General features: G+C 46.4%; 1 pseudogene across 1 annotated transcript; it reads right to left on the bottom strand.

The window, feature by feature from the left end:
• Positions 1-1,260: 1,260 nt before the first annotated feature.
• Positions 1,261-2,288, bottom strand: LOC105982000 (annotated as a pseudogene). Its single transcript, XR_001174853.1, has one exon. The product of XR_001174853.1 is annotated as a 60S acidic ribosomal protein P0 pseudogene (transcript).
• Between the last annotated feature and the right edge of the window lie 9,015 nt (positions 2,289-11,303).

Consider the following 11,303-nt stretch of genomic DNA (forward strand, 5'->3'; position numbering starts at 1 on the left):
TTCCTTCCTTCCTTCCTTCCTTCCTTCCTTCCTTCCTTCCTTCCTTCCTTCCTTCCTCCTTCCTTTCCTCCCTCCCTTCCCTTCCCTTCTTTCCTTTCCTTTTTTCCCCTCCCTCCCTCCCTTCTTTCCTCCCTCCCTTTTCTTGTTCAAGGCTAGCACTCTACCACTTGAGCCACAGTTCCACTTCCAGGTTCTTAGTAGTTAATTGCAAATAGTCTCCTGGGCTTTCCTGCCTGGGCAGTCTTTGAACTGTGATCCTCAGATCTCAGCCCTCTGCTTAGCTAGGCTTACAGGCACAAACTTGCAGTGTCCACCTGCTGCTTCTTCGTTTACATTTTTTTTTTGGTGTTTTTAAGCCAGATGCTAGTGGCTCACGCCTATCATCCTAGCTACTCAGGAGGCTGAGATCTAAGGATTTCGGTTCAAAGCCAGTCTGAGCAGCAAAGTTGTGAGACTCGTAACTCCAATAAACCACCAGAAAACCGGAAGTGGTGCTGTGGTTCAAGTGGTAGAGTGCTAGCCTTGAGCTGAAGAGCTGAGGGACAGCGCCCAGGCCCAGAGTTCAAGCTCCACGACTGACAAAAAATAAAAAATTTTAAAACATTGTTTCTAAACAAGAGTTTTCTATAGTGATTTTCTGTAGCAATAGTATTAGGACTAAATCACTTGGAGGGCAGAGTATGGTAATACACCGATATAATTCCAGCTACTCAGAAGGTAGAGGTAGGGGGATCTCAGTCTTAGACCAGCCTTCCAAAAAGGCCTAGACTCTTATCTAAAAAAGCAGACTAAGCCAGGCTCCAGTGACTCATGCCTGTAATCCTAGCTACTTAGGAGGCTGAGATCTGAAGATTGTGATTGAAACCAGCTGGTCAAGAAAATTTGTGAGTCTCTTATTTCCAATTAACCACCAGAGAAGATGGAAGTGGAGATACGGTTCAAAATGGTAGAGGCCTAACCCTGAGCACAAGAGCTCAAGGATAGTGCCCAGATCCTGAGTTTAAGCCCCACGACCAGCACAAAACAAAAACAAAAACAACGGAGCAAAATGACAAAGGACATCAAATGATTCAACAAAGCAGTGGGGCAATCACAGTCCCTGTGGGAAATATAGTCACCAAAACGGTTGTATTTCAGCCAAGCCTGTCATCCTAGCTATTCAGGAGGTTGAGATCTGAGCTTCCTAGCTTGAAGCCAGCCTAGGCAGGAAAGTCTAAGAGACTATTTTTTTTTTTAAGAGAAAGTAGTAAGCCTTTATTTTGTTTTGCAAATAAATCTGAGTTGATTGCTTCTAGGAACTTAGTCAAAAAGACCAAATACCATATCCTCATCTGATTCCTCCGACTCTTCCTTGGCTTCAGCCTTGGCTGGGGCCATGGCGGCAGCAGGAGCAGCAGCCACAAAGGCAGATGGATCAGCCAAGAAGGCCTTGACCCTTTCAGCAAGTGGGAAAGTGAAGTCAGTCTCCACAGACAAAGCCAGGACCCGCTTGTACCCATTGATGATAGAATGAGGCACAGAGGCCACAGTTGGGTAACCGATCTGTGGACAGACACTGGCTACATTGCACACACCCTCCAGGAAGCAAGAATGCAGAGCATCCTCAGTGATGTCAAGCACTTTAGGGTTGTAGATGCTGCCATTGTCAAACACCTGCTGGATGATCAGCCCAAAGGAGAAGGGAGAGATGTTCAGCATGTTCAGCAGTGTGGCTTCACTGGCTCCTACTTTGTCTCCGGTCTTTATCAGCTGCACATCACTCAGAATTTCAATGGTGCCCCTGGAGATCTTGGTGGGGATGCCCAGAGCCTGGAAGAAGGAAGTCTTCTCAGGCCCCAGACCAGTGTTTTGAACTGGCACAGTGACTTCACAGGGGGCAATGGCACCAGCATGGGCAGCAGCAGGTACTTTATTGGCCAGCAGCACGTCCCTGATCTCAGTTAGGTCCTCCTTGGTGAACACAAAGCCCACATTCCCATGGATATGAGGCAGCAGTTTCTCCAGAGCTGGGTTGTTTTCCAGGTGCCCTCGGATGGCCTTGCGCATCATGGTGTTCTTGCCCATCAACACCACAGCCTTCCCTCGGAGGGCCATGCGGGTCTACTGCATCTGCTTGGACCCCACATTGTCTGCTCCCACAATGAGGCATTTTGGATAATCATCCAGAAGTTGCATGATCTTAAGGAAGTAGTTGGACTTCCAGGTCGCTCTGTCTTGCCTGGGCATCAGGACGGTGCGTTAGGGATTGCCACGTAGGGTTTAAAGACGAGGTCACTCTCACGAGGACACCTGGCGAAAGCTAAGAGACTCTTATCTCCAGTTAACTACCAAAAAAAAAAGAAAGAAAGAAAGAAAAAAGAAAAGGCTAGCACTGATAGAGTGCTAGCCTTGAGCAAAAACACTCAGGTCCTGTGTTCAAGCCCCAAGACTAGCACGCGCGTGCACACACACACGCGCACGCACGCACACACACACACACACACACACACACACACACATGTCCCCAGGTGGACACTGACAAGTACAGTGTGCTCATCACTGAGGCAGTATTGGACTGGAGGTATCTTCACCAGGTGTGGAGTCTTATTAAGTATGGAAACAGGCTTTCTGTGGAAGGTTTGGGCATTTGGGCTCACACTTGTAATCCTAGGAGATCAAGGCATGGAAGACTGGGCTTTGAAGCCACCTAGGCAGAAAAGTCTGCTGCAAGATTCTATTTCAAAAATAAGCAGCAAAATGCTGGACTGGAGGTGTGGCTCAGGTGCTAGAGCACCAGCCATGAGCAAAAAAGCTGATCAAAAGCTTGAGGCCCCCCCCCAGGGGGCTGGGAAGGTGGCTCAGTGGTAGAGCACTTGCCTTGCAATGCATGAGGCCCTGGGTTCGATTCCTCAGCACCACATAAGAAAAAAGCTGGAAGTGGCGCTGTGGTTCAAGTGGTAGAGCGCTAGCCTTGAGCTAAAGAGCTGAGGGACAGTGCCCAGGCCCAGAGTTCAGGCCCCACAACCGAAAAAAAAAAAAAAAGCAAGAAAAGAAAGCTTGAGGCTCCAGGGGGGAGGGCGAAGAAAGGAGGGAGGGAGGGTGATAGAGAAATTCTAGGAAGAGTACACACCATCTTTACATTTGTTCTCCACAGCAAATGTGGGCCATGTAGAAGGTACCTTCTCAGGTCATCTTTGATGCCTTGGCTGTTTCTAGTCGCTTCTAAAAGATAGAGTCAGATGGACTGGGTGGTCTAATCTCTGACTCTAGCCCTGTGTTTGTCTCCAGGCCTGAGAAGCAGCATGCAGTGGAGACTGAGTGCAGCAATCGATTTCTATGCCATGTGCAGAAATTTCTGCACCCCAGGGTCAGGTCAAGGGGCATTGTGATGGGCTGGCTGGAGTGTGGGCATGACTCACAAACGCAGTCTAGTCCAGAGTCATTTCTGGCACTGAGTCATTTCTGGCTCTAGCTTTTATTTTTGTGCTTGTCCTAAGGTTTAAACTCAGGGCCTGGGCACTGTCCCTGGGCTTTTTTTCTGTTTTTTTTTTTTTTTCTTCTTCTCAAGGCTAGTGCTCTACCACTTGAGCTCCACTTGCGGCTTTTTTTCCTTGTTAATTGGAGATAAAAGTCTCACAGACTTTCTTGCCTAGGCTGGCTTTGAACTGCAATCCTAAGCTCTCAGTCTCCTGAGTAGCTAGGATGACAGACGTGAGCCACGGGTGCCCTGCCTGGCTCTAGCTTTTAGAGGAGGAGATAGTGATGGCTAGGGGTTTTATATAGAACTCTAGGTAGAAACCTTCTAATGCATATGTGTTTCTCCATCAGAGTGCAGTTCAAATCTCCCTTCCTCTGAAGAACCTTGTCTAGTTCACCTGCAGTAAATAGGTCTGACCTATTTACTGCTCTAATGCCAAAGCACATTTCTCCGTCATTTTCTATAATCATATGCATAGTAGTATTATTTGAGTCAGAGCTGCCCCCTGCAGGTAACACCTATGGCCTGAGAGAGGAAATTCCTGGAGATAAGGACTGGCATTTTGCCAGCTATTGAATGCCCAGGGCCTAGCCCAGGAAGATTCACCAAATAGCCAGTCTTCTGTAGGTAAATAAGTAATACACAGGTGTGCATGAGTGTGCATGTGTGCAAGATCTATAGCTTGAACTCAGGATCTGGGTGCTATCCTGGGTGCTTTTTCACTGTAGGCTACTGCTCTACCACTTAAGCCACAGCTCTGGTTTGGGGCAGTTAATTGGAAGTAAATGTCTTGTGGTCTTTCCTGCCCATGCTGGCTTTGAACTGAGGTCTTTAGCTCTCAGCCTCCTGAGTAGCTAGGATTATAGGCCAGTAGTGCCCAGTTTGTCCCTTAGCATTTTTTCCCTCAAGGCTAGTGCTCTATCATTTGAGCCACAGCTCCACTTCCAACTTTTATGTGTTTAATTTGAGATAAGAGTCTCAGATTTTATCTCTGGTTCTATTTGATGGTGGATCTGTTCCTTAGCAAGTGAAGACCCTAGCACTGGGGTGGGAGGAATGAGGGTAGGGTGGGTAAGATAAAACCAGAAAAAGAGCATACTAACCCCAAACTAAAAAGGAGAAAATAGGCAAGATCATAAGCACAGTAAAACTAAAAAAAGGAAAATATGCCTTTCACATGTTCTTTGAAAACACCATTAAAGTCATCAACAGGGGCTGGGAATGTAGCTTAGTGGTAGAGTGCTTGCCTAGCATGCAAGAAGCCCTGGGTTCCATTCCTCAAGACCACATGAGCAGAAAAAGCTGGGAGTGGTACTGTGGCTCAAATGGTAGAGTGCTAGGCTTGAACAAAAGAAGCTCTAGGACAGTGGCTAGGCCCTGAGTTCAAGTCTCAGTACTGGCAAAAATAAAAAATAATTAAAAGCCATCAACATCTAGAGCTGGGTACCACGGCTCCTACCTATAATCCCAACTACTTGGGATGATAGCACAAATAGGATAATTGAGGTCCAGGTTAGCTCTTGCAAAAATGTGATGCCCCATTTAAAAAATAAAAAGCAAGCTAGGTGATGGTGGCTTGTACCTATAATCTTAGATACTACAGAGGCTGAGATCTGAGGATCCTGATTAGAAGCCAGCCAATTCAAGAAAGACTGTGAGACACCTCCCTTCCCCCCATCTCCAATCCTGGGGCTTGAACTCAGGGCCTAGGCACTGTCCCTGAGCTCTAAGCTTCTTTTGCTCAAGGCTAACACTCTACCACTTGAGCCCAAGCACCACTTCTGGCTTTTTCTGTTTATGTGGTACTGAGGAATCGAACAGAGGGCTTCATGCATGCTAGGCAAGCACTCTACCACTAAGCCACATTCTCAGCCCTTTTATCTTCAATTGACCCACCAAAAAGCCAGAAGTGGACCTGTGACTCAAGTCAGCCGTTAAGTAAAAAAGCTAAGGGACAGAGCACAGGCTCCAAGTTCAAGCCCTATTACTAATGTGTGTGTATGTGTATGTGTGTATGTGTGCAAAACATGCATTCATATGCACATACCCCAAAACCTCCATAAACAAAAAACTATCCATTTCTTGTCATACTTCAACACAAGAAGGAAGAAGAAATGTTTCAAATATCAGGAATGAAGGAAAAGTCTGTTCCCAGACTCCACAAATCCATAAATGGTAACAAGGAAATATTATGAAATGTTTATACCAATACAACTGACAGTTTAGATGTCTTTCCAAGAACAACAACAACAACAAAAACTCTGAATCCAGATAGTATCAGTGACAAATTTATTTAGGAAACTGAAGAGAATATTTCTCATTTTATGAGATAATTATTGCTGAGTGCTAGTGGCTCACCCTGTAAATCCTAGCTACTTAGGAGGCTGAGATCTCAGGATTTCAGTTTGAAGCCAGCCTAGGCAGGAAAGTCTGTGGGACTCTTATCTCCAATTAATTACAGAAAATGCTGGAAGTGGTGCTGTCTCAAGTGGTAGAATGCTAGCCTTGAACAAAAGGAGCTTAGAGACAATGTCCAGGTCTGAGTTCAAGGCCCAGGACCAGCAAAAAAAAAAGAGAGAGAGACAATTATTACTTTTTTGGGGGGGGGTCCGGTTGTGGGGCCTGAACTCTGGGCCTGGGTGCTGTCCCTCAGCTCTTCAGCTCAAGGCTAGCATTCTACCACTTGAGCCACAGCGCCACTTCCGGCTTTTTTTGTTTTTTTGCTTATGTGGTGCTGAGGAATCGAACCCAGGGCCTCAGGCATGCAAGGCAAGCGCTCTACCACTGAGCCACCTTCCCAGCCCGACAATTATTACTCTGATACCACAACCAAAGACATCATATAAGTGACAACTGGCCATCCGTGGCTCATGCCTGTGATCTTAGCTACTCAGGAGGCTGAGATCTGAGGATTGGAGTTTAAAGCCAGCCTGGGCAGGAAAGTCCATGAGACTCTTCTTTCCAATTGAGCTCTAGCCTTTGGCAAAATAAAGCTCAGGAACAATACCTAAGCCCTGAGTTCAAGCCACAGGACCAGCACACACATGAGAAAGGTTTTGTATACTTGTATTCTTCATGAATATAGACTCAAATGTCTTCAACAGAATACCAGCAATATTAATGTAGCTAATAGGAAAAGGAGACTTAGCATGCCTAAATAGTGCTCATTGTTGGAAGGCAGGGGTGATTCAACATTTAAAAATTAAGGATTAGGGGCTGGGAAGGTGGCTCAGTGGTAGAGCGCTTGCCTTGCATCCATGAGGCCTTGGGTTCAATTCCTCAGCACCACATAAGCAAAATGAAAAAAGCCGGAAGTGGCGCTGTGGCTCAAGTGGTAAAACACTAGCCTTGAGCTGAAGAGCTGAGGGACAGCGCCCAGGCCCAGAGTTCAGGCCCTAAAAAAAAAAAAAAAGAACAATGAAGCTGTGCTGGTGGCTCATGCCTCTATTCCTAACTACTCTGGAGGCTGAGATCTGAGGATCAAGGTTCTAAGCCAGCATGGGCAAGAGGGTCTGTGAGACTCTTATCCCCAATTAACCACCAAAGGAGGAAAAAAAACTGCAAGTGGTAGAGCACTAGCCTTTGAGCCCAGGCACTGATTTCAAGACCCAGGACCAGCATACACACACACACACACACACACACACACACAAAAGAACAACGAAATACTTAGGTATTTATCTTTAACAATACGTGTAAGAGGCAAGTTTGATGATACAGACTTGTAACCCCAGAATATAGGAGGCTGAAGTAGGAGGATTGAGAGTTTGAGGCCAACCTGGGATACACAGGGAGATTCTGTTTCACAAAACTAACCAACCAAATCAGCTCAGGCAGGGATAGGAATGTGGCCTAGTGGTAGAGTGCTTACCTAGCATGCATGAAGCCCTGGGTTTGATTCCTCAGTGCCACATCAACAGAAAAAGCTAGAAGTGGCGGTGTGGTTCAAGTGGTAGAGTGCTAGCCTTGAGCAAAAGAAGCTCAGGGACAGTGCCCAGGCCCGGAGTTCAGGACTGGCAAAAAAACAAAAACAAATCAACTCAGGAGCCCCCCCCCCAAAAAAAATCCTAACTCAACTCAAAATAAAACATACATCCCCAACCCCTAAAAACCACCCCAAATCTCCAAAACCTGGAAACAACTCAAGTGCCTTTTGTAAACAACTTGTGGAACATGTTCATCAGTGATTAATACACAGCAACAGCAAAACAATTTGATACGTAGATTATCACAGATGAACGTGAACTTCAGGCAGTCGGATCAGAAGCCTGCATTGGGGGTTCTGTTTCCATACCATTCTGGGAAGGCACAACTAATCAGTTGGGTGCCAGTGGCTCACCTAAACCTACCTACTCAGGAGGTTGAGATCCACAGGATAAATGGTTTGAATCCAGCCCAGGCAGAAAAGTCTTTAAAACTCCATCTCCAAAATCCAGGCTGGAGGCATGGCTTAAACCGAAGAACGCCAGCCATGAGCAAGGTGAATGAGAGTGTAAGGGCCTGAGTTCAACTCCAGGTAGCAGGGGAAAAAAAAGTCAGTAGAGAAAGCATAGTGGCAGTCTACCTCGCAGGTGGGATGGGAGAGGTCTTGAATGGTCAGGGGTACAGGGAATTTTTGTAAAGGTTAAAACTCATGATGAATTGTTCATAAAGGGTGAAATACTGAACTTAAAATTTCAGTTTGTGTTGGGTGCTGGTGGCTCACACCTGTAATCCTAGCCTCTCAGGAGGCTGAAATCTGAGGATCACAGTTTGAAGCCAGCCCAGGCAGGAAAGCCCATAAGACTTATCTCCAAAAGTCAGAAATGGAGCTACGGCCTTGATCAATAAATCTCAGGGACAGCACCCAGGCCTTGAGTTCAAGACTTACATACAAAAAACAAACAAAAAAATTTTTTTGTTTATACACACACACACACACATATTTTGGTACTGGGACTTGAACTAAGCTTTTTGCTCAAAGCTGGTGCTCTACTACTTGAACCACAGCTCCACTTCTGGCTTTTGGGTGGTTAACTGGAGATAAGAGTCTCATGGACTTTCTTGCCCAGCCTGTCTTCAAAGTTCAATCCTCAGATATTCGCCTAAGTATACCTTAGTATCTAGGATTACAGGTATGAGCCACCAGCACTTGGCTTGGACTTAGGAAAAGGTTTCATGTGCAATTGTCTGCTTTTATTTTTTTGGTCAGTCGTGGGGCTTGAACTCTGGGCCTGGCCACTGTCCCTCAGCTCTTCAGCTAAAGACTAGTGCTCTACCAATTGAGCCACAGCAGTTTATTGATGAGAATCTCACGGACTTTCCTGCCTGGGCTGGCTTTGAACCATGATCCTCAGATCTCAGCCTCCTGAGTAGCCAGGATTGCAGGTGCCCAGTTTGCATGTTATTTTTAGAAAATTATCCTCATGTTATTATGGTGTCAAATTCTATTTGACTTAGTCAGCAAATGTCATTTTTTCTTTTTCTTTTTTTGGGTCCGCTCGTGGGGCCTGAACTCTGGGCCTGGGTGCTGTCCCTCAGCTCTCAGCTCAAGGCTAGCGCTCTACCACTTGAGCCACAGAACCACTTCCGGCTTTTTTCATTTTGCTTATGTGGTGCTGAGGAATCGAACCCAGGGCCTCATGCATGCAAGGCAAGCACTCTACCACTGAGCCACCTTCCCAGCCCCGTCATTATTTTTCTTTTAGATTATCTCAATAATTGGATAAAAACAAATTCATGACTTTCAGGCACTTTATTATTTACTATTTAGTAGTTAGTTGGTTGTGGGACTTGAACTCAGGGCCTGGGTACTGTCCCTGAGCCCTTTGGCTCAGGCTAGTGCTCTACCACTTTGAGCCACAGCACTTCCCGTTTCCTGGTGGTTAACTGGAGCCTCATGGATTTTCCTGACTGGGCTGGCTTTGAACCTCGATCCTCAGATCTCAGCCTCCTGAGTAGCTAGGATTACAGGTGTGAGCCACTAGCACCTGGCTACATACATCACTAAACTGCTTGCTTCTTCTGTCTTCTCCTTTGTAAACCATGTTGAAAACTTTCATTTACCGGATCCTGAAGCTTGTTGGGAGAGCTTAGAAAACTGCGTTTTAGCTGGTGTGCCAGGACTGTGGGTGAACACTAGGTGGCTGCAGAGCATTGCAGCCAAGCAAAGGAGTTCTGCGTTGGGAGTGCCCAGCTGCTCACACTGCTCACACAATGAAACTCTGTCCCCTCCGAGGATTCTGCTGTGAAAAGGTGAATTTATCATGGAAACAGCCCAGCTGGTCCCAAATAAATGAGTGGGTCCTCCAAAAATGTGGTACCTATGCACAGTGGAATTTTACTCCACCATTAGAAAGAGTAATATGTCATTTGCAGGGAAATGGATGGACCTCGAATGAATCATGTTGCGGAAAGTCAAGCTCAGAGACACAAATGGTGCATGTCTTCCCTCATATGCAGAAGGTAGATCTAAAAGACACCAGGGCATGAGAAAACGTAGATAATGAGACCAAAGGAGGACACTCTTAGGGGAGGAACACAAAGGCACACTGCCTATATGCCTCTGATCATGTGATATTTAGCAAAATGAACGCCAGGAAATGGAAACAAGAAGTTTTTTCTTTGTTGTTTTTCTTTCCTTTTCATCTTATCTGTTTCTGGAGGGTAAGGGGAGGACACAGACATGGAGGGACAAAGGGTAAACAAACAAATGCAGCAGTGGTACACTGTAGACACTGTGGAAAATGAACTATACAACTTGTGGGTGGGGATGGGAGGGGTGACATGCCCTAACTTATGTAACTGTAACCCCGCTGCACACTTTGATAATAACAATAAAAGCAAAAAGGAAACTCAAAGGTTGAGTCTAGAGCATTGGCTTTATTGAGCTCTCAGGATCAGGGGTTGATCTATGGGAGACACACAGTACAGAGGTGCTGGCACCGTGTGCTGTCCTTGTCCTGGGATTTGTTGGTGCCCATACAGAGATGGCCCAGGCAGGCTATGGCTTCTATCTACAGTATCACAACTGAAGGATGGAGATTTTCCTGTTTGAATCTAGACTTCTTTTCTTTCCAAGAGTTTCATAGACTTGGCAAATCTTATTTATTTTTTTTTTTGGTCGGTCGTGGGGCTTGAACTCTGGGCTTGGGCGCTGTCCCTGTGCTCTTCAGCTCAAGATAAGCACTCTACCACTTGAGCCACAGCGCCACTTCTGGTTTTGTAGTGGCTTATTGGAGATAAGAGTCTCATGGACTTTCCTGCCCGGGCTGGCTTTGAACCTCGATCCTCAGATCTCAGCCTCCTGAGTAGCTAGGATTACAGGTGTGAGCTACTGGCGCCTGGCGACTTGGCAAATCTTACACCATGAAATAGCAGGTGTTTGCACTGTCCCCTGGCTTTTTCTCAAGGCTGGTGGTCTACCCTTGAGCCATACTTCCAATCTTTAGATGGTTGATGAGGATAAGAGTCTCACAGTTTTTTTTTTTTTTTTTTTGTAGTCGTGGGGCTTGAACCCTGGGCCTGGGTGCTATCCTCAGCTCTTCAGCTCAAGCCTAGCGCTCTACCACTTGAGCCACAGCACCACTTCTGGCTTTTTCTGTTTATATGGTGCTGAGGAATGGAACCCAGGGCCTCATGCATGCGAAGCAAGCACTCTACCACTGAGCCACCTTCCCAGCCCCCTGAGTAACTTTTACAGGCGTGAGCACCTGGTGAAAAGTGTGTGTGTGTGTGTGTGTTGGGCTGGGATGGTGGCTCAGTGGTAGAGCGCTTGCCTCGCATGCATGAGGCCCTGGGTTCGATTCCTCAGCACCACATAAGCAAAAAGAAAAAAGCCGGAAGTGGCGCTGTGGCTCAAGTGGTA

Source organism: Dipodomys ordii, unplaced genomic scaffold (genome assembly GCF_000151885.1).
Source record: "Dipodomys ordii isolate 6190 unplaced genomic scaffold, Dord_2.0 Scaffold14, whole genome shotgun sequence".
Classification (NCBI taxonomy): domain Eukaryota; kingdom Metazoa; phylum Chordata; class Mammalia; order Rodentia; family Heteromyidae; genus Dipodomys; species Dipodomys ordii.